Genomic DNA, 21,650 nt, shown 5'->3' with positions numbered 1-21,650 from the left:
AAAAGAGGGCATCAGATCCCATTACAGATGGTTGTGAGCCACCATGTGGTTGCTGGGAATTGAACTCAGGACCTCTGGAAGAGCAGTCAGTGCTCTTAACCACTGAGCCATCTCTCCAGCTCCTAGCTAGCAGTTCTGAAACACTAATTTATAAAGAAGCTTCGCCTGTGACTTGTGGTGCTCCGCCTATCTCACTTGGGAGTAAGAGCCAGACTGTTTCTATTGTACTGCTAAAGCTTGGAACAAACACTCGGCAAACAAACTGTTTCCACGTTTATTCCTTACAAAGATAACCAATACCACATCCATCAAAAAACATGTCCCTAGGGCTGGAGAGATGGCTCAGTGGTTACGAGCACTGACTGCTCTTCCAGAGGTCCTGAGCAACCACATAGTGGCTCACAACCATCTGTAATGGGATCTGATACCCTCTTCTAGTGTGTCTAAAGACAGCTACAGTGTACTCATAAATAAAAATTAATAAAAAAAAGAAAGAAATCTTAAAAAAAAAATGTCATTAAGTGCTATGCCAGGGTTCCTTCGGACTTGTTCTACCTGCAGTAAATAACACATTCCATGTCATAAGACAAAATAATCCAATTTTATCCACCACCTTTCCTAGTAGAAGCCACTACAAAATCATTAGTTCAATGCACTAAACCATCACACAGTAAATAACAAAATTTTAACATGGGGGAAAAAAGCCCTGAGGGGGGCTGGAGAGATGGCTCAGCGGTTAAGAGCACCCGACTGCTCTTCCAGAGGTCATGAGTTCAATTCCCAGCAACCACATGGTGGCTCACAACCATCTGTAAAGAGATCCGATGCCCTCTTCTGGTGTGTCTGAAGACAGCCACAGTGTACTTATGTATAATAAATAAATAAATCTTAAAAAAAAAAAAAAAACATTGTCAAAATTTAAAAAAAAAAAAAAAAAAGCCCTGAGGGAATATAAGGCATAAAGTTTTGATAAAACTCACTCATGCTTAATATGTCTTAGATAATATGCTAACAAAGGCATATAAAAATAAACTTTTGGTTTTTTTTTTTTTGAGACAGGGTTTCTCTGTGTAGCTCTTGCGTGTCCTGGAACTCACTCTGTAAACCAGGCTGGTCTTAACTCAGAGATCTTCCTGCCTATGCCTCCCTAGTACTGGGATTAAAGACTTTAAAAACAGAAAGGAATGTTAAGAAATGAAAACTTAATTTAATCTTGAAAAGGGTCAAATTCAAGTATGTTAAGAAAGTAAAATGTGTGAGAAGACAGAAGGAAGAGGGACAATCTATAGGAAAAACTGATGACAGGGGTGGCATTCCCCAGAGCAAAGAAAAGAGAATTTGGAGGTGAAAGCGTAAAGAGATGGAATAGCTATATGCACATAATAATCTGACTGCTTCTAGCCTTATCTCAATCTCACTTTCTGGATTTCACTCCCCAATTGAGAGTTGTACTAAAAACAGACATGTGTACCATAGCCTTATCCTAAGAATACAGCAGATGGCTAAGACAATACTCAGACCCTACCTGTTTTATATGGTATATGGTATAGTAATGCCTACTACTATATTATGTGATACATATATATGTGCAAATAGCACACACACACACACACACACACATCTCCTTTAAACAAAACCCCAACAGCCACTACAGTAAACTAGGGACCTTGTAACTTACATCAGAGCCATTCCCATATATCCATTATAACCTATTTGATCTGCAAAAGCAAGAACCACCAAACCTTTTTAAGGCCAGATAGTACATTAGGTTTGGCAGTCCACAGAGTCAGATACTCAACTCTGTTCTCAGAGCAGCAAAACTCAGCCACAGACAATACATAAACAAATGGGTTGACTGGTTCCAATACAACCTTACTTATGAACACTGAAATTTGAGCTCCCTATAATATTCTCTTCCCAAATAACATTCTTCTTGACTCTTTCCTACTATTTAAAAACACAAAACAAAATAAAAATATAAAAGCCATTCTTACCTCATAGGCTGCACAAAAACAGGCAGCAGGTTACCTTGGGTCTACTAGCCATGGTTTGCTGACCCTTGTCAGCTAACTGTAAAACAACATAGAACTGCACTCACCTAAACTTCCCAAATATACTTTCAGTGTCAATTAATGTCAGACAAAACAAACCAAAAACAAAAATGCAAGGAAAATCTTTCACTTGGCAGAACAGAAAATCTTTATGTGACTAACCAAAGAAATCACTCTGTTTGCAAGAAAATCAATAAAGTTGCTGCTTATATCACATAGCTTTCTTACCATGTATCCAGTAACATCAAGATCAGTGTAAGCTTGAGAATAACACCTAATCCTTCCCTGAAAGAGTTTATTTCAGAAATGTGGAGTAGCTCAGGGAAAGGGACCTACCACCATACATAAATCCTGAGTTCAATTTTAATACTGTAAAACCAAACCCAACCCAACCTAATCAAACAAATTTTCCCACTACTGTTCATCAGCTATATCAGAAATTATTACACTTATCATTTAGCTCAGTTTTCAGACTTGTAAGAGGACATCAGGGACTGAGGAGATGGTGTTACCTGTTCTTCCAGAGGACTAGGGTTTGGTTCTCAGCACCCATGTTGGGTAGCTCAAATTGCCTCTAACTGCAGCTCCAGGGGACAGACACAATACACACATAATTAAAAAAATAATAGAAATAAACTCTTAAAAGGATATTAACATCAGTATCTAAGAGAACGGTAACCTTTAAATGTGTTTGTTAAGTTAAATTTGGGTAAAAACCTACAAAAGAATGAAGTTATTTGCTGATGCATGTAAAGAGAATATGTTAAAAATTTATTCCCTATGGGAAAAAGTAGGATTGTATATGTGTATTAGACAGACAAAATGGTATAGAATGCCTCTTGCTCCATTTCTTTCATGTGATGTGGCTGTATGTTAATACAAGGCATACCACTAAAGTAGACAGGGTGAAAATGGATTTGGGACTGAGAGCCAGCCTCTCTCCCTATGATAACAGGAAATCTAACATTTTAAATTCAGATGATAAATTCAGGTTGCAGCAATAGAGAACTGAATACATTTCGAATGATACAGAACTACTTCTGAGCACATTTTAAACCCCTTGGATGCAACCATTCTTGAGTTCTTGATAAGATGATATAGTCTGGATCTAGGCAGTCCCCACAGGCTCTTGTGCTAAAAAAGCCTAATCCCCAGTCTGCATCACTGGGGATAGCAGAGGCTTTAGAAGGCAGGACCTAGTGAAAGCAAACTGGGTCACTAGGGAAATCTTTGTGGGTCTCCCTCCCTTCCTTCCTCCTTCTTTCTCTTATTTCCTTCCCTTCCTTCTTTCTCATGGCTGCCATAGGTGAATTGATTTCTGATCTGCTGACCCTCTGCTATGATATTTCCTCACCACTGTCCCCAGAGTAACAGTCAAAAAAATAATCACTGAAACTTCTGGAACCCTGAACCAAAATAAATCTTCCTTCCTTCGTTCCTTCCTCCCTTCCTTCCTTCCTTTCTTTTTTTTTTTCCTGAAACAAAAATCTCACCATATAGCCTTGGCTGGCCTGGAACTCGTGTAGACCAGGCAGGCCTCAAACTCTGAGAGATTCCTTTGTCGCTGACTCCAAAAGTGCAAGGATTACAGATGTGATCAACATTTTCTTTCTTAAGTTGTTTTAACTCAAGACATTTTATCAGAGCAATGGAAAGCTAGCAACAACTAAAAAAATTTAAAAAAAAAAGTAATCAACTCAGAAAAATAAACGGAGTACAAGATTATACCAGGGCTGAACCCCCAGTGAACGTGATTGTTGGGGGGAGGGTGGCAATGGGGGGAGGATGGGGAGGGGAACACCCATAAAGAAGGGGAGGGGTTAGGGGGATGTTGGCCCGGAAACCGGGAAAGGGAATAACACTCGAAATGTAAATAAGAAATACTCAAGTTAATAAAAAAAAAAAAAAGATTATACCAGGGCTGGAGAAAGGACTCAGTGGTTAAGAGCACTGGCTGTTCTTCCAAAGTACCCAAGTTCAAATCCCAACACTCATACAGCCCTTCACAAATGTCTATAATTCCAGTTACAGGGGATCTGACACCCTCACACAGACATACATGGAGGCAGAACAACACCAATGTTAAAATTAATTTAAAAAATAAAAATCCAGAACTAACAAAATCAAAGAGTTATTCAGAGAATGAAGAGTCTGCAAAAGAGCAGACATGGTGATAGCATATCTTTAATGTCAGAAGGCAGAGGCAGGTAGATCTCTGAGTTTGAGGCCAGCCTGATCTACATAAAGTTCTAGGACAGACAGGAATACATAGAGAGATCCTGTCTCTAAATAATATTTTTTTAAAGGAAAGTGACTGCTAAGGAACAATAGCAGTCACAGAAGTTAAGGAAGAAAACAACAATATAAAGAAAATAAGATAATATCAAGTATGTTAAGATGTAAGGGACTAAAGCAATGACCACATAGTTTGGCCACACAGGATTACAGGACTTGCTAATCAACTGGTAGATGAATGAGAAACCAGGTTGAAGGACAGAAGTGAAGAAGCACAACATTACCTCTTCTGCCTATCAAAAGTAAAATCAGGGGGGCTGTCTAGATGGTTCAGCGATTAAGAACACTGACTGCTCTTCCAAAGGTCCTGAGTTCAATTACCAACAACCACATGGTGGCTCACAACCATCTGTAATGGAATCTGATGCCCTCTTCTGGTGTGTCTGAAGACAGTGACAGTGTACTCACATACATAAAATAAATCTTAAAAAAAAAAAAAAAAGGTAAAATCAAGGGTATACACCTGTCATTTCTAACATATGGAGACATAGGTAGGAAGGTTAGGGTTCAAAGTCATCTACAGAGTGAGTTCAAGCCAGTCTGGGTTATACATGAGATCCAGTCTCAAAAAGCCACCAAGGAAAAAAACAACTTCTAATGTGAACTAAATCTAGATTATTCACATAATTACAATATATAGAAAATACAGGGACTAGAAGAATGTACTGTATAAAGCCAAAGGGATACATTCAACACAATCCAGGCTGTGAAATTTCAAAAACCTGGCTTGGTATCTTTACCAATATCTTTAATCCCAGCACTCAGATCTCCATGAATTCCAGGAGAGCCCCTATAGTGAGACCCTGCCTAAACAAAACAAAAAAAGATTTTTTTTAAATCGACAAATCTGTCTCTCTCTCTGCCCCCCCCTCCCTTTTTGTCTTTACCCCTTCTTTCTACACTTTCCCTTCTTTCTCTTTCCTCTCTGTCTTTCTCTGTCCCCTCTTTCTCTGCATCTACTCCCTTCTCAGCCCCTCTTCTCATTCCCCAAATAAACTTCATTTTATACTAGAAAAAAAAAATCCACAAATCTTAAACCATGGTGGTTCACAGTAATCCCAGATGGATGAAAGAGGATCAGAAATTCAAGGTCAGGCCAATCAATCCTTCTACATCTTGCTAAACCATGAATTACCATAAGCAAGGCCCACCCTCCAAAACTGAAGAAATTTATAGACAAGAAATCCTCATGGAAGTCAATGCTGGCAGACATGTGTAAGAAATACTGTTGGAGGGGTTGGGGATTTAGCTCAGTGGTAGAGCGCTCGCCTAGCAAGCGCAAGGCCCTGGGCTCGGTCCCCAGCTCCGGGGGAAAAAAAAAAAAAAAAAAAAAAAGAAAGAAATACTATTGGGCCCTTCTATGAATCTTGTGACCGAGTTTGTGGGGATGACAACTAGTAGACATCAGGATCACATCAGATTGGTGGTCATACAAGGAGACAGCAGCACCATGTCAGAAGCCTTGAAAAGAGTCTAAACAATGGCTGGTCAACGGAGGAGTCCAAAAGGGCCCCAAAAGACTCCCCAAAGGGCCTGAATGACTGTGGTGTAGAAGTGGGTCATGGACATTTTCACATGAAACTTTCTGCTAAATATATTTTTGTGATACTCAAAAGGGGGGGAAAAACAAAGAACAAAAGCAAAAAGAAATGGAGAGAGAGAGAGAGAAAGATATTCAAGGCCAGCACCGGGTACACATCTAGTTTGAGGACAGTCTGGGTTATATGAGACCTTGTCTCAAAAAAAAAAATTAATTTAAAAATAAGATTAAAAGCTAATTCCAACATTAAAATAAAACTAAATTTAACCAGAACTAAATTTACTTGGCTCTCCTTCTGTGTTAGTATCACTAAAATGTTCAAGGTGTGGTCAGGCATGGTGGTACATGTCTATAATCCTAGAACTCAAAAAAGAGGCTGAGGAAGGAAGAGGGCTGAAGAAAGTTTGAGGCCAGTCAAAATGACACAGGAGACTTGTATCAAACAACAAACAAAACAAAACTTTCAGTGAAAATGAACATCAAGACAAAATGGATCAGGTGGTAAGGCAAGAGTTAATAAGAGGAATATTTATTATTCTACTTCTCGTACCAGACAGAGTATCACTTCAAATGTACAGAGATGGCTAATAGAGTAACAAAGTAACAACAAAGAAGTGCAGCTACTCAGATCTGAACCTTTAACTACAATGTATTCACAGTAACAGACTAGCAAACACCCTCCCAGAAATGATCATTGTTTCAATTTATCAGAGGAAATAAAAAAGGAAACAGTAAAACTGTGAAGGTTACAGAAAGCTGTAAAACCTTATTTATAACATGCAGCAAAGGTTTTTATCTAGAATGTTTGTGGAATCTAGAATGTATGCTTGCAATCTAGGAGGAAAAATTACAAGCTGGGTATAGTGGCACAAACCTTTAAAGGACTTGAAAGGCAGAGGCAGGTGGATCTCTATGCGTTCAAGGCCAGCCTGATCTATATCAAGTTCCAATCCAGTCATGGATACAAAATGAGACCCTGTCTCAAAAACAAACAAAACAAAAACCTTCTTTGATTTTTTACGAAATTATTGCAAAAAGGGGTGGGGGGTGGGGGAATTTCCATATATTTTGAACTTCATTCTAAGCCAATAAATAGTCAAAAAAGAAGAAATACCTGTTAAACACCTGTTTTCTTTGTTCCTTTCAGGTACACATAAAACCATGACTTCTACCTTACCACCTCAAAGAAAGTAGATTCAGAACTGGTAGCAGTCTTCATTTTCCAGAGCACTTTCTGAAGCTAATCCCCATCTCCCCCTTTCAGATACTAATCACTTGTTCCTATAACATTAGGTTATCTGTAAAATCTCTGATCGGATAAACAATTTCAACCTCAAAATGCCGACAAATTCAATCTACATAAATACTGGCGATGATAAAGAGAATAAACTCATTCTAAAGCCACTACAATAGATCTTTCAGAAAATTACAACATGCAAGTGGATTCATTGTTCCAAAAGGGAAACAGTAACCTGAAGACAGAAGAGACTACATGAATCTGAATGTGAAACTATGACATAGAGAACATTAACTAAAATAAAAACATTTTCTCCGTAGGAATTAATCACACAACTTCACCAAGCACTGTAAGTCATCTTACACCCCCAAACTGTCCAGCTCGATCCAAATCGCACAGGCTAAGCCCACCCCAACCAAATAGTAGATTTGGCTTTTGCCTATTCTCAAGGCTCCCTACCTTGTCTCCACCTGAAGCAAAATTTTACTTAAAATGTGCCTACTGTTCCTACAGAGCCAACAAAACCCAGCCTGGCCACAAACTGAATGACAACTGCCGGTATTAATTATAAAAGAAGAGAAAAAAGGACTGCTTCTAGGTTTTCAGGAAGTTCATCACGAAAGGCAACTTTTTGAAAATAACTTTTTTAAAAATAACTTTTTGAGACTTCTCGCTGGGAGACTGAGGGCTGAGAAATGTAGTGACAATCAGGAACATAAACCTGAAGAAGTTGAAGAAGCCAGCTTTGTTAAAAACCAAGGGGCCACTTGCCAACACTTCTTTATGCATATGTGACCAAAGACGACGAGTCTAGGCTTCCTCTCGGTCTACATCAGCTTCTCATCAAATCTCGAATTAAGAAGGATCTCATAAACATCTCAATATTGATAAGTTAAAAGGACCGTCCAAACAAAAGATTTTATAAAGCTTCGTTGAATCAATATGGAAACAAAGCTTTAAGCTTTTCACAATTTGAACCTCCCCTCCCTCGGCCCCACAAAAAGCACACATTTTAAATGTCACACAAACAGCCTATTCACGGGCACCTAGGGCTTAGATTCCGGCACTGGAAAGGGGGCTAGCTTCAGTTTAAAACCTCAGCGGGGAAGAAAAAGCAGAATTCTGACTTGCAACTGACGAAACTCGGGAGAACCCTGAATCGAACTCTTGGTTCGAACTTCACTCACAACCATTTTCAGATCAGGGCTCTCGACTCCCTAGAAAGGTGTCATCCGTGAATGAAAAGGCTAATAAGGACATCCCACAAACACCCGGGACTCCTGTACCCCATGATCCGTTCTCAGAGAGTGGAAGCAACAGCAAAGTGGAAGGAACAAAGCACTGACGTCAATTACGAGATTAACCCTGCGCACAGGCAGCTGGGGAGGCCTCAACATCCATACCCAAAGCCCGGCCATGGCGATCGCCAGGTACCAGGCCTGTTCCAAGTGGGAAGGAGGGTTTCTCGTATTCCAACCCAGGTTCCCATTTTTCCACTCAAACCCCATCGTCCATCAAGGACGGAAATTCCCACCACCCCCCCCCCTTTTTTTTTCTTTCGGTGGAGGGGAGATGGGAGAGTGGGGGTGGGGGGAGGTGCGCAGGATCGCGAGAAGGAAGGCGAGAACTAGTTGAGAAATGATAACCAGAATCTGGGCCTATTTTCTCTTTAACTAGGAATGACTTGAGTCGGACGAAGGATAATTTTTTTCAAAGGCTAAACCCGCCGACCAGATCTAAGGGAGGAATGGAGGAAGGGACGACAGGGGGTGGAAAAAAGAAACGGCCAGATGATGGGCGTCCGGAATGTTGGGTGGGAATGGGTTGGCCTTTAAAAAAATTATTTTCTCTTGTTTGAAATTTATTTCGGAGAAAGTGGGACAAGAAGACAGAGGGCGAAGCCGGATCGAGCGGCCCCCCCGCCCGCGGGTCTCCGCCAGCGTCAGCGGCCCGAGCCTCGCCTTCCCCGCGGCGCGGCCGCGCCTCAGTCAGACGTCAGTCAGTCAGTCAGGCGGCTTCTCACCTCCAGTCCCCGCTCCGCTAGGCCCGAACCATCTCCCGACCGCGGCTGTGGCGGCGGCGGCGGCGGCGCCCGGCGTGCACCTTCACCGGACGCGCATTCGGGCCCGCCCAGGAGGCGGCGACCGGCTGCCTAGGGCAAGGGGCAGCGGCGGATCCGGAGGCCAAGGGGAGCCGAGGCGGCGCACTTCACACGGCGGACGCCATGGTTCCGCCCCGCTCCATGACGGCCCGGCCGAGCCCCGGACGGCTGACTGAGGCGGTGGCGGGGGCGGGCTGACGGGGCCCTGGCACCGAGATCCCCGCCCCGTCCGCTGGGGGCGGCGGCGGCGACGACGACTCGACTCCCGCAGCCGGGACTGGGACTGACGCAGTGGCCGCGGCCCATGTGACCGGGGCCGGGCTGCTGCGAGCGTCACGTGACCAGGCCGCGCCCCTCCCGCAGGCAGCGCGGGGGCTGCGGGCCTGCTGCTCCGGAGGCGGCGTCCGCGGGGCTGACGTGCGGGCTGACGTGCGGGGCGCCTGGGCCCGGGGCCCGGGGATGCGAAGCGCAGGCCGCAGCGGACTCCGCGGGGCCGCACGAGCGTCAGACCCGGCGACAAAACCGGGTCCCCGGCACACGCCCTCCTGCGCAGCCCGCTAGGGAGGCGCTGTGGGGCGGGGCGGGGTGCAGCCCGGCCGACCGGTTTTGGGGTGCAGGTGAAGGCTGGGGCCTGGCTGCCCGAGTCCCGCAGCGCTCCGCAGGGGTAGGGAGGGAAGGGTGACGTGGATGTCCGCAGCACGTCGTCCACTGCTGCGTGTGACTTACTGTGGGAGGATGAGCCGGCCCTGCATCATCTTTAAAAAAAATTAAAAAAAAAAAAAAAACCCTCGTGAAGCCGGGCATCATGGCAGGCCTGTAATCCCAGCACTTGGGCAGCCAAGGCCAGTAGGATCACCACAAATTCGGCCTCTCTGGGTACTTAGTGGGTTCAAGACCAATCTGAGCTACCAACAAAACCCTATCAAAACAACACACACACACACCATCACCTCTTAACATCCTGCTAGTCTAGACAAGCCATAATTTAATTGGAATCAGTGATTAGACAGACCAGCCTCCTAGAACCCAGTAATAGTAGTGCAGGGAAGGTGTCCTCTTTATATCTGAAAAACATACAATCCTGTCATTGTTGTCACATGTCTCTTACCTGCTTTCTTTATTTGATGGCACCTCGTGAACATACTCCACCAGTAAAACCTTGAAACACTTCACTCGTTATTTTTAAATTAAGTTTGTAGTTTGTAATGTCACACCTTGGAAGTCCACTCATCTACACACTTGAGTTACAAGCCATGTCTCAAAAATACCGAAGAGGGATGGCCTGGCAGTGCACACCTTAATCCCACCACTCTGGAGGCAGAGGCAGCAAGATTACTGTGAGTTTGAGGTTAGCCTAATATACATGTCCAGCTCTGGGCCAGTCAAGGCTATATGGTGAGATTCTGTCTCAAAACAAAAACACTAAATAAATCTTAGGTTTTACATACAGTTTCCTCCATGTAACCCTGGCTGTCCTGGAACTCACTTTGTAGACCAGGCTGGCCTCAAGCTCAGAGATCTGCCTGCCTCTACCTCTGCCTCCCAATTGCTGGGATTAAAGATGTGTCAATGTGCCTTGGCCATCTTTTTTACTTCCTTATGAAAAATATTGATGGTGGTGAGATGGTTCGGTGGCTTAAAAGCTCCTGCCACACAATCTTGGCAATCTAAATTCAATCCCTGTAACAAACATAAATGTCTTAACCTCAACAGGTGCACTGGCACATCACCCACACACATAGACACCCACTTGAATGCTACAAAAGGATCTCAAACTGAGGATGGTGGCACATGGATGTAATCTTAGCTACTCTCCAGCTTGAGGCAAGAGGATGGCAAATTTAGCAAATAGTCCTAAGCTATATAGCAAGTTTGAAGCCAACCTGAGTAATTTAATAAAGTTCTGTTTCAAACTAAAACAGAAGAAAAAAAAGGCATGGGAAGGGGATGGTTATTACTTTGGGGGGGGCGGTTCAAGACAGCCTCTCTGTGTACATCTGGCTGTCTCTCCTAGAACTCCCTGTAGACCAGACTGGCCCCCAACTCAGAGATCTGCCTGCCTCTACCTCCCTAGTGCTGGGATTAAAGTCATGCACCACCACCGCCTGCCCATAATTACTTTTCTTGTTGCTATGATGAAGCAACTTGATGAGAGACGACTGACTTATTATTTGAGACAGTACAGTCTTCTGTGTTGGCCAAGGAAGATATGGTAGCCAGAGCCTAATGCAATTGTTCACATCTGGTCAGATCAGGAGAGAGAGAGAGAGAGAGACTCGGCTACTCTCATTCTCCTTCTTATTTACACTCTGGAAACCAAGCCCATGAGATAGTGCCAGCTACATTCAGGATGGTTCTTGTTCCTCAATCATCTCTGGAAACACAAAGTAGAGACACACCCAAAATACCTCAAAAATGTCTCAGGCATTTCTTAATCTAATCAAGTCAACAATAAAAATTAACACTTTTTCGTGTGATGGTACCCAACACTTGGGAGGCACAGCCTCAGGAGAGCCTAGAATTCACTAAGTAGCTGAGAATGGCCTTGAATTTCTGGGCCTCCTGCCTCTGCATCCCTGTGCTGGGATTTTTTTTAAAGATTTATTTATTATATATGAGTACACTGTAGCTGTTCTTCAGACACACCAGAAGAGGGCATCGGATACCATTACAGATGGTTGCTGGGAATTGAACTCAGGACCTCTGGAAAGAACAGTCAGTGTTCTTAACCACTGAGACCTCTCTCCAGCCCCTGTGCTGGGATTACAAACATGCACCTCTATGCTTGGCTTTATAGTTCTAACATTGTTCAAAGATCTAAGACTTGGGCCAGTCTTCTAGATGCTCCTGTAGAACGGAACAAGTTATGTTCTTCCACTAAACAATGGTGTGGAGAAAGCATTCCCATTCCAGAAGTAGGCAACGGGAAAACAGCAAGAAGAGATCAGACCAAAGCAAGACCAAAATGCAGCAGGCCTAATGCCAAGTCTTGCAGCTCCATGATCAGTATCCAGGGCTTGTAATGGCTCATCTGAGTTCCAATAGGCTTGGGTAGTCTGGGAGGAGGCCTAGTGGAAAGCTGGTAGAAGAGTGGTTGCCTTTCACGAAAGTCATGTATTCCTTCCCCAGCATGGCAAAAAACGAGGGCGGCATTGCATGCCTATAATCTTAGCACTTAGATGTGGAAACAAAAGGATCAGGAAGTTTAAGGTCATCTTCGGGTGCAGAGTCAGTTCAAGGCCAATTTAGGACACACAAAACACCCTAATCTCCTCCACCAGACAAGAGACTTAAAAGATAACAGTTCAGAGTCAAGTTAGTGAGTTCATTGAAAATGGTTTTTGTTTGTTTGAAATAGTCTTGTGTAGTCATGGTGTGCGGGTATTACAACACCTAACCTTTCTATCTCTAACTCACGAGTGCACCCCACCATGCCCAGCTCTAAGTGATTTATCAATGGCAACAATTTCTAGAGATACATTGTTTAAAAAGTTTCTAAGGAACTTTGTTTCTTTTAATTAATCAGATCCTAGTTTGGTTCTTGAAGTGCTGTAGATACAGGTAGAGGCTGAGGAGATAAAACTGCAAACCTGAGCTGCAGAAATGACTCAACCATTAAGATCACTTCGTGCGGGTTTGGGGATTTAGCTCAGCGGTAGAGCGCTGGCCTAGCAAGTGCAAGGCCCTGGGTTCGGTCCCCAGCTGGGGGAAAAAAAAAAAAAGATCACTTGGTGCTCTTTTTAGAGGGCTCTGGTTTGGTTTCAGACACCCACTTGGCCTCTCACTATTGTCACTCTAGTTCCAGGGGATCTGATATCCTTTTCTAGCCTTCTTGGGCACCAGTGTGCATGTGGTGCATAGATACACATACATGCAGAACACACACACACACACACACACACACACACACACACACACACACCAAAAATACAGTAATCATCCCCCGGGTCATAGATTTGAGGACTCCTTGCCATACTAGGTCACAGTTCAGATGTGTTTTAGCCATCAACAAAGTTTGCAGTCTTGACTGTGAGATTTTCAGAAAGTCACAAGGTCACAACTGGGAAAGTAATGAAGTTAAAGATTACATGAGGTTAAGCCTTAAGTATGATTGTTGCTGTTTTAACAGTCTAATTTGCCAAGACTTGCCAAGTGTCCCCAAGCACTTAAGGAGGCAGAGGCGGGAAAGTCTTACGAGTTGAATGCCAGCCTGGTCTACACCATGAGTTCCAGATCAGCCAAGAATGCACAGTGAAATACTGTTTCAAAGAAATCCAAACTAAAAAAACTCATTTAAAAAACAATTTTGTCCCGGGAAACTGGGAAAGGGAATAACATTTGAAATGTAAATTAAAAAATCTAGGGGTTGGGGATTTAGCTCAGTGGTAGAGCGCTTGCCTAGGAAGCGCAAGGCCCTGGGTTGGGTTCGGTCCCCAGCTCCGAAAAAAGAACAAAAAAAAAAAAAATCTAATAAAAATTAAAAAAAGAATCTTGTCTCAACATAAATGATCTCAATAGTGAATTTTGTTTATTTGTGACAAAATTCTCCACAGCTGATGATAGGTTTAAGCAGCCTCGGGCGAGCCAGCCTCGGGCGAGCCAGCCTCTGTTCGCTCTCATTCGCCTGAGCTCCACACCCTGTGGGTTTGTTTGTTTTCCCCACTGCCTGACACTTGCTGGCCCTCTTCCGTCTGTTTCTGATTTCTCAGAGGTGACGCAGCCCTTATCTTCAGACATTTTCTCTCTTTCTCTCTGTATTATCTTTATCTAGACACCAGGGTTAGCAATTTTTTTTTTCTAAAAAGACCTAAAAATTTTAGTACTACTTTTTTTTTTGCTATCAATACTTTTCTTTGCAACTCAGTAGCATCTCTTCTACAATTTTTTTTCTAAAAAAACCGAACAAACAAAACAACAACCACAAAAAAAAAAACCCACTTTTTTTTTTTTACGGAGACCCCCCACTGTGAGACACTTTCACACAAAGACTGTGAAGAGGACAGCTGGAGGCTATCTCCAAGAATGAGCCTGGGTAATGACTTCTCTACCATCAGGGCCCTGTGTGAGGAGATGGCCTTTACAATGTGAACCATGTCCTGCTCCCCACCCCCACCCTACCCCCAACTGCCTCCCCACAACAAGAGAGCAGGCTGTCACACATCTGATGAAACAGATTTAGAGCGGTCCTGCGAGAGCTCTATCAAGTTGCAGGAGGAAGATAGAGATGGGAGATAAGAATGTTCTGCAGGTTTCCAGCTCTAGATCCGGAGATAACTGAGGTTATATCCGGACTCCAAGGAGCTGCTAAAATGACTTTGGCAGTCTCTCCAACCTGCAGGTCACTCAGCCTACAGTTGGGATGAATTTCAAAATGCCTTGTGAAGTTGTTTGAATCTAGTCTGTAATTAATATTTTCAATAAATCTGGGGCAACTTCTAAAAAAGCACATTTATGTGTTTGCGTGTGTTTATGTGTAGAGACAGAAGAAAAGCTTGCAGGCGTCCGTTCTCTCTACCATGTGGGTCCCAGGGATTGAACTCAGGTTGTCAGACATGCTAACAAGTGCCACTTAGCCATCTTGCAGGCTCAAATGTATTTATTCTCTTATAACTTTTAATTCACTTCTTATTTTGTCTGTGTGCTGGTGGATGGCATGGTCTGCCGTATTTTTCATCTTTCTGAGACAGGATTTCATTCTGTAGGTTAGGAAGGTGTGGAATTTACCATGTTCTCCGGGCTTGCCTCACACTTGTGGCAATCCTCATCACTAAGTCCAGCAAGTGTCAGAATTACACGTGTGTATCACCATGCACTTAGGGTCTAAACTATTTTTTGGGAGCTGGAGAGGTAGGTCAGGAAGACTCGAGGCACAATCATAAACAGGGAAGTTCAGACCCCAGCACTCATGGTCCCAGCGAAGTCTGCAATCCTGGCACTGAGCCTGGAGGAGATGGGAGGTTGCAGAGCGAGCTAGCTAGCTGCCAGCCTAGTTTACAACATGAGCTCCCGCAATGGTGAGATGGCTCAACTACTAACGGCTTAGGCTCACAAGCAGAACAAGAACCCTGCTTCCACACAAGAGGCTGAAAACAATACCAGCACTCCCTTTGGCTACCCAGACGTGTGGTGTGCACACACCACATACCTAACAGGCATGAAACCCCTTTAGCATATTTTAAACTTTTAAAACCAAGTGAAAGAAACGAAGATTTTATGTAGCTAGTTATGCATATAGTATGAACAGTTCCGTCCCCAGCTCCAAAAAAAAAAAAAAAAAAAGTATGAACAGTTCCATAAAATATGTATCGATAAATCGATAAGTACAAAATATCATAGCCAATTAAGTTTGGTAATTCAGTATTAACCACGGAGTACAATGAAGTAGTTTTATCAGGTGAAAACATGCCACTAATTATAATTCCAAGAAAATGTTTCCTATCAGCGGAAGTGATTTTAAGATCAGGGAGGTGGGGGTTGGGGGTTTAGCTCAGTGGTAGAGCGCTTGGCTAGCAACCGCAAGGCCCTGGGTTCGGTCCCCAGCTCCGAAAAAAAAAGAAAAAAAAAAAAAAAAAAGATCAGGGAGGTGGTTCATTCATACCCATAATCCCAGTACTCAACTGAGGAAGGCCTGGAGTACTTCCTGAGTAAATGATCAACCAGGGTTACATGTCAAGATCCTGTCTCAAAACAAAAACTGACAAACAAAAGAACCAACAACAAAAAGGAAGGGCAACAAAATGGCTCAGTGGGTAAAGGAGCTTGCTGAGAGAAAGCAGGGCTAGCTAAATTTGAACACAGAAAGAACTGACTCCCCCACATGTGTTGTTGCACATGTACCTACACACACACACACACACACACCATCACCACCACCACCACCACCACCAGCAACAACAACATCAAAAGTGATTTCAGGGCTAGAGAGATGGCTCAATGTATAAAGAACTCGTTACCAGAGTTTGAATACCAGAACACTCCTAAAACGGGTGAGCATGGTGGCCTGGCAGAAGTCAGGTGATCCCAGGGCAGACTGGCTAGTAGGATTGGCTGGAATTGGTGAGCTCTGGATTTGGTGAGCCTCAGTAAATAAAGTGGGGAAGGCATCAAAGGAAACACCCAACATCAACTTCTGCCTTCACATGAACCTGCACATGTGTGCCCACATACACGGGAGCATGCATACACTCGTGCACACACACACACACACACACATACGCAGAAGGCTGAAGTGTAATGAGATTGCTCATTCTTTTTTTTTTTTTTAAATAATCATTTTCTTTTTTTTTTTTTAAAGATTTATTCATTTATTATATATAAGTACACTGTAGCTGTCTTCAGATACACCAGAGGAGGGCATCGGATCTCTTTACAGATGGTTGTGACCCACCATGTGGTTGCTGGGAATTGAACTCAGGACCTCTGGAAGAGCAGCCAGTGCTCTTAACCTCTGAGCCATCTCTCCAGCCCCGTGATTGCTCATTCTTTTAAGACAGGATCTCGTATAGCGCAGGCTCAAACTCCTGCCACAGCTGAAGATGGATGCTGGGGTTACAAGTGAATATCACACACCCCTATTCCCTGTTGATGCAGTGGGCTGTAACCCAAGGCTTCCTGCATGCTATGCTAGCATTCTACCAACTAAGCCGCATGCTGAGCATGGTAGCTTTTATTAGCACGGATTAATTAGATCTAATGATGGGAACGACATTTCACTCCGGGGTATAGTCTGATCATATCCATCTACACCCCCTCTTTTGTGACCCTCCCCCTCTCACTAATTGCCTTTCCCTTCCCAACCAATCCTCCCTCTTACTTTCATGGCCTTTTCCGGGGAGGAGGGGGGCTGTGAGGCCTACTGAGTTTAATTTAGTGTTGCTTACAGAAGCATGGGTGAGTGGTTATTCGCAGGAGCGTAGACAACTTCTGCATTTCACTTTTGAAATAGGTTTACATGCAAAAACAAACCACCAAATATCTACTATTAAGCCAAATATCTACTATTAAGCATCCAATACTAAAAATGCCTCTTGCTTGAAAGGAAAATGTCCGACTCTCTTCAATTCCTCTTATCAGCACACAGTACATGACAAAATGATCAACTCCAAGTGCAAACTGGGTGGGGAGATCGAGAGACAGCTCAGAGGTTGGTAGTAATATGGAAGGAGTTAAAGGTTCTTGACCTTGTACGTGAACAGTAGGCTAGACACAAAACAAACAGGAAACCTCTTAACTACCAAAGTAATGAGACATCAGCCAGCCAATCACGGGCGTGAAACGTTGGCTAAGGGGCTCATAAGTCCATACAGCCACCTTTGACATGTTTCCATTTGATATATTTCCAACCAGCGAGCGCATCATCATTCTATTTTATAGTCTTCTCTGCAATCGCATCATTATGTTCAGTCCCAGGATTAGAAAGAAAAGAGGGGGGCGGGGTCTCAGTTAAAAGGACTGACTGTTCTTCAAGAAAGCACAGGCTCAGTTCCCAGCACCCACCCCAGGTAGTCCATTCTCAGCGGCAGCCCCAGTTCTGGGGAATTTACATGAGGGCATCAGCATTCATGTGCACAGTTAAGAATAATACAAATAAAGATCTTACGTAGCTAAATGGACTTTTTCCTGGTGCTGCGAGAGGTCTTATATAGCCCAAGTTAGCCCCGAGTTCATTCCGATGCTCCCTGCCACTAACCTTGGATTCCAGATTCTCCAGTCACCGTCTCCCTTATGCCTAAGACAAGCTATGTGCACCATAGTGTGAGCTCTGAAAATGTCTGTGGTGAGTGTGTGGCATGGACGTACCCTTCTTTTGGCTGTGACTAGAAGTGTATGCAACTCAACAGTCCCGTGATTCCAACTGACTGGTGGCTACACTGACGTTCATTACCCCAGCGAAAGCTTCACAGAGGAATATTTTGATTTGTAGACCAAAGTCCTTAAAAACCGTTTCACATCTTCGGCAAAAGGTAATTTCCACAATTACTTAGGATCCAGTAACAGTGGTGGGGTGGTTCTAAGAATTTCAGATCTCGGGCTGGAGAGATGGCTCAGTGGTTAAGAGCACTGACTGCTCTTCCAGAGGTTATGAGTTCAATTCCCAGCAACCACATGGTGGCTCACAACCATCTGTGATGAGATCTGGCACCTTCTTCTGGCCTGCAGTCACATTTGCAGGCAGAATGCTGTACATAAAATAAATAAATAAGTCTTATTAAAAAAAAAAATAATTTCAGATCTCTGGCTGGAGAGATGGCTCAGCGGTTGAGAGTTCTGACTGTGCTCTTCCAGAGGTCATGAGTTCAATTCCCAGCAACCACATGGTGGCTCACAACCATCTGTATAGGGATCTGCTGTCCTATTCTGGTGTGTCTGAAGACAACTACAGTGTACTCATACACATTAAATGTAATATAATATAATATTATATATACATAAAGAATTTCAGATCTCACATTATTTACTATAGCCAAAGAGCAGTAGCTTTAAAATATATATATATATTATATATATATATATATTATATATATATATATATATATATATATATATATATATATTACTCTGGCAGGGCACTTTTGGACTTGCCTGCCTTTAATTAGAATATCATGCCTGGATATGTATTTTTCTGGGTGTTGCAGTCTAATGTGATTTAATGATTAACTCTGCATCAGTAAATGATGGCTATGATTATCTGGCTAACAAGTGAGTCATTCAGAAACTTACTGTGGTGTACACCTGTCATCCCAGGACTGGGTAGGCTGAGGTAGCAAGATGGAGAATTTGAGGCCAGTCTGGACTACATAATAAGTTCAAGGGTAGCCTGGGCTATATAATGAGACCCTGTCTCAAAAAACAAACAAATGAACAAACAAACAAAACAACAAAAAAGAGGACAGAAAGAAAGAAAGCAGCCAGGGGGTTGGGGATTTAGCTCAGTGGTAGAGCGCTTGCCTAGCAACCGCAAGGCCCTGGGTTCGGTCCCCAGCTCTGGAAAGAAAAAAAGAAGAAGAAAGCAGCCTTTTCTCTTGTTACTTTTTGTAAAGAAATTCAGTTATGATGGGATATTCTATGAGAATTCTCAGGGTCTTATGATTCAGTCACATTTCATTCTGTAATGTCCTATTGGTTGTGTAAGTCAGCCATATTTGGTATGGGAGAGGATGGGAGTGTCAGGGGCAGGGATCACCAAAGGCCAGTTTACAGGCTGCTGCCTACCACATATTCTAGGAAGGAAAGTGAATCAACCGGAGATGCACTTGTAAACGCTGCTGCTGCTGTCGGTTTGAGAAGGTCTCGTGTGATCCACCTGGACCCTGAGCCCTGATCTCTTTGCCTCCATCACCCAATGCTGTATCTATTCATGAGGTGCTAGGGATCAAAACCAGGTCCTCGTGAATGCTAGGCAATCATTCTAGCCAGAGTCACATCCATAGTCTCATTCGTCATTTTGTCCTCCAAAACAGGGTTTCTTTGTGTAGCCCTGGCTGTCCTGGAATTCACTCTGTACACCAGCCTGGCCTCGAACTCAGAGATCTGCCTGCCCCTGCCTCCCAGTGCTCAGATAAAAGGTGTGTATCACCACTGCCAGGATCTATTCTCCATTTCTTTTTTTTAAAATGTCTTTTTTTTTAAGATTTATTCATTTATTATATATAAGTATGCTATAGCTGTCTTCAGACACACCAGAAGAGGGCATCAGATCTCTTTACAGATGGTTGTGAGCCACCATGTGGTTGCTGGGAATTGAACTCAGGACCTCTGGAAGAGTAGTCAGTGCTCTTAACCACTGAGCCATCTCTCCAGCCCTATTCTCCATTTCTTAAAAAGAAAAATGGGGGGAGGGGTGCTGGAAAAATGGCTCAGTAGCTAAGAGCACTGGCTACTCTTCCAAAGGACCTGGGTTCAACTCCCAGCACCTACAAAGAGGCTCACAACCATCTGTCAGTCTAGTTCAGGGCGGATGTGATTCTTTGCCCTGGACTCCAAAAGTACCAGGCACATCAAACAGTACTTAGCCATGCAAGCAAACATCTATCCCCATAAATACTTTAAAAATTATTAAAATATAAAAATAAAAGTAAAATTGTGTTGTAAGGATCTAATGTGAACATTTAGTGCCAGTTCAACAGGCTCACAGCTGAAACACTTCCCTTGTTCAACTAAGAATCCAAATAACATTAAGCAAATACGAATGTTGATGGCTTTGTCCTAATGCATTTATTTATTCTGCCAACTGTTGGCTTACTGAGTTCCTTTTACACAGCAAGTAACAGTCTCAGCCTCAGAGGCAGGAGTGAGCAAAGTTAAATCCTTATCTTCATAAAGTAGAATTGCCCTACTAATGGAGAAAACACACTTGTGAAACCACATACACACATACACACACACAATCATGCACACATACACACAGTCACACACACATACACACAGTCACACACACATACACACAGTCACACACTGTCACACACACATACACACACACAATCATGCACACATACACACAGTCACACACACATACACACTGTCACACACACATACACACAGTCACACACTGTCACACACACATACACACACAGTGACACACAGTGACACACACATACATACACACACAGTAATACACGTATACACAGTCACACACACATATACACAGTCACACACACATGCACACAGTCACACACACACATGCACACAGTCACACACTGTCACACACACATACACAGTGACACACACACAGTAATACACATATACACAGTCACATACATATACACAGTCACACACACATACAAACAGTCACACACATGCACACAGTCACACACAGTCACACACACATACACACAGTCACACACACACATGCACACAGTCACACACTGCCACACACACATACACAGTGACACACACATACACACACAGTAATACACATATACACAGTCACACACATATACACAGTCACACACGCATACAAACAGTCACACACATGCACACAGTCATACATTGTCACATACACATACACACAGTCACACACACACATGCACAGAGTCACACACTGTCACACACACATACACACAGTGATACACACATATGTACATACACAATAATACACATATACCCAGTCGCACACACATATACATAGCCACACACATACATACACACAGCCACACAGTCACACGCATACATACACACAGCCACACAGTCACACACACATACACAGTCACACACACACATAGTTACACACAAGTCATGTAACAAATGGTCAAGTATAAATGAGGGAAAATCACAGCAAAGAATTGAATCAAAGGAAGAGCAGATTTGGGTAAATTGGCAAGGAAAACCCTTTCATAGACAAATTTTGAATGAAAAATTGAATGTGGCTTTTCAATAACCAAAATATAAAAATAGTAAGTCTTTATTATTATCGCATAACAAATTAGA

The 21,650-nt window shown here is 43.2% G+C and overlaps 1 protein-coding gene and 1 long non-coding RNA gene across 4 annotated transcripts in view; one reads left to right on the top strand and one right to left on the bottom strand.

The window, feature by feature from the left end:
* Nucleotides 1-9,503, bottom strand: part of Aff4 (ALF transcription elongation factor 4) — an 80,027-nt gene extending 70,524 nt beyond the window's left edge. For all 3 annotated transcript variants that reach the window (NM_001440093.1, NM_001107001.3, NM_001440094.1), the window contains 1 exon segment: nucleotides 9,147-9,503. The gene's annotated coding sequence lies outside the window, so the exon portion shown is untranslated.
* LOC148002864 (uncharacterized) lies at nucleotides 8,473-9,279 on the top strand. The gene is made up of 2 exons (XR_015631609.1): nucleotides 8,473-8,553; nucleotides 9,000-9,279. It is a non-coding gene; the product is annotated as an uncharacterized LOC148002864 (long non-coding RNA).
* Nucleotides 9,504-21,650: the final 12,147 nt, after the last annotated feature.

This window comes from Rattus norvegicus, chromosome 10 (genome assembly GCF_021556685.1).
Source record: "Rattus norvegicus strain SHRSP/BbbUtx chromosome 10, alternate assembly SHRSP_T2T, whole genome shotgun sequence".
Taxonomy (NCBI): Eukaryota; Metazoa; Chordata; class Mammalia; order Rodentia; family Muridae; genus Rattus; species Rattus norvegicus.
This window is presented reverse-complemented; position numbering and strand designations above follow the sequence as displayed.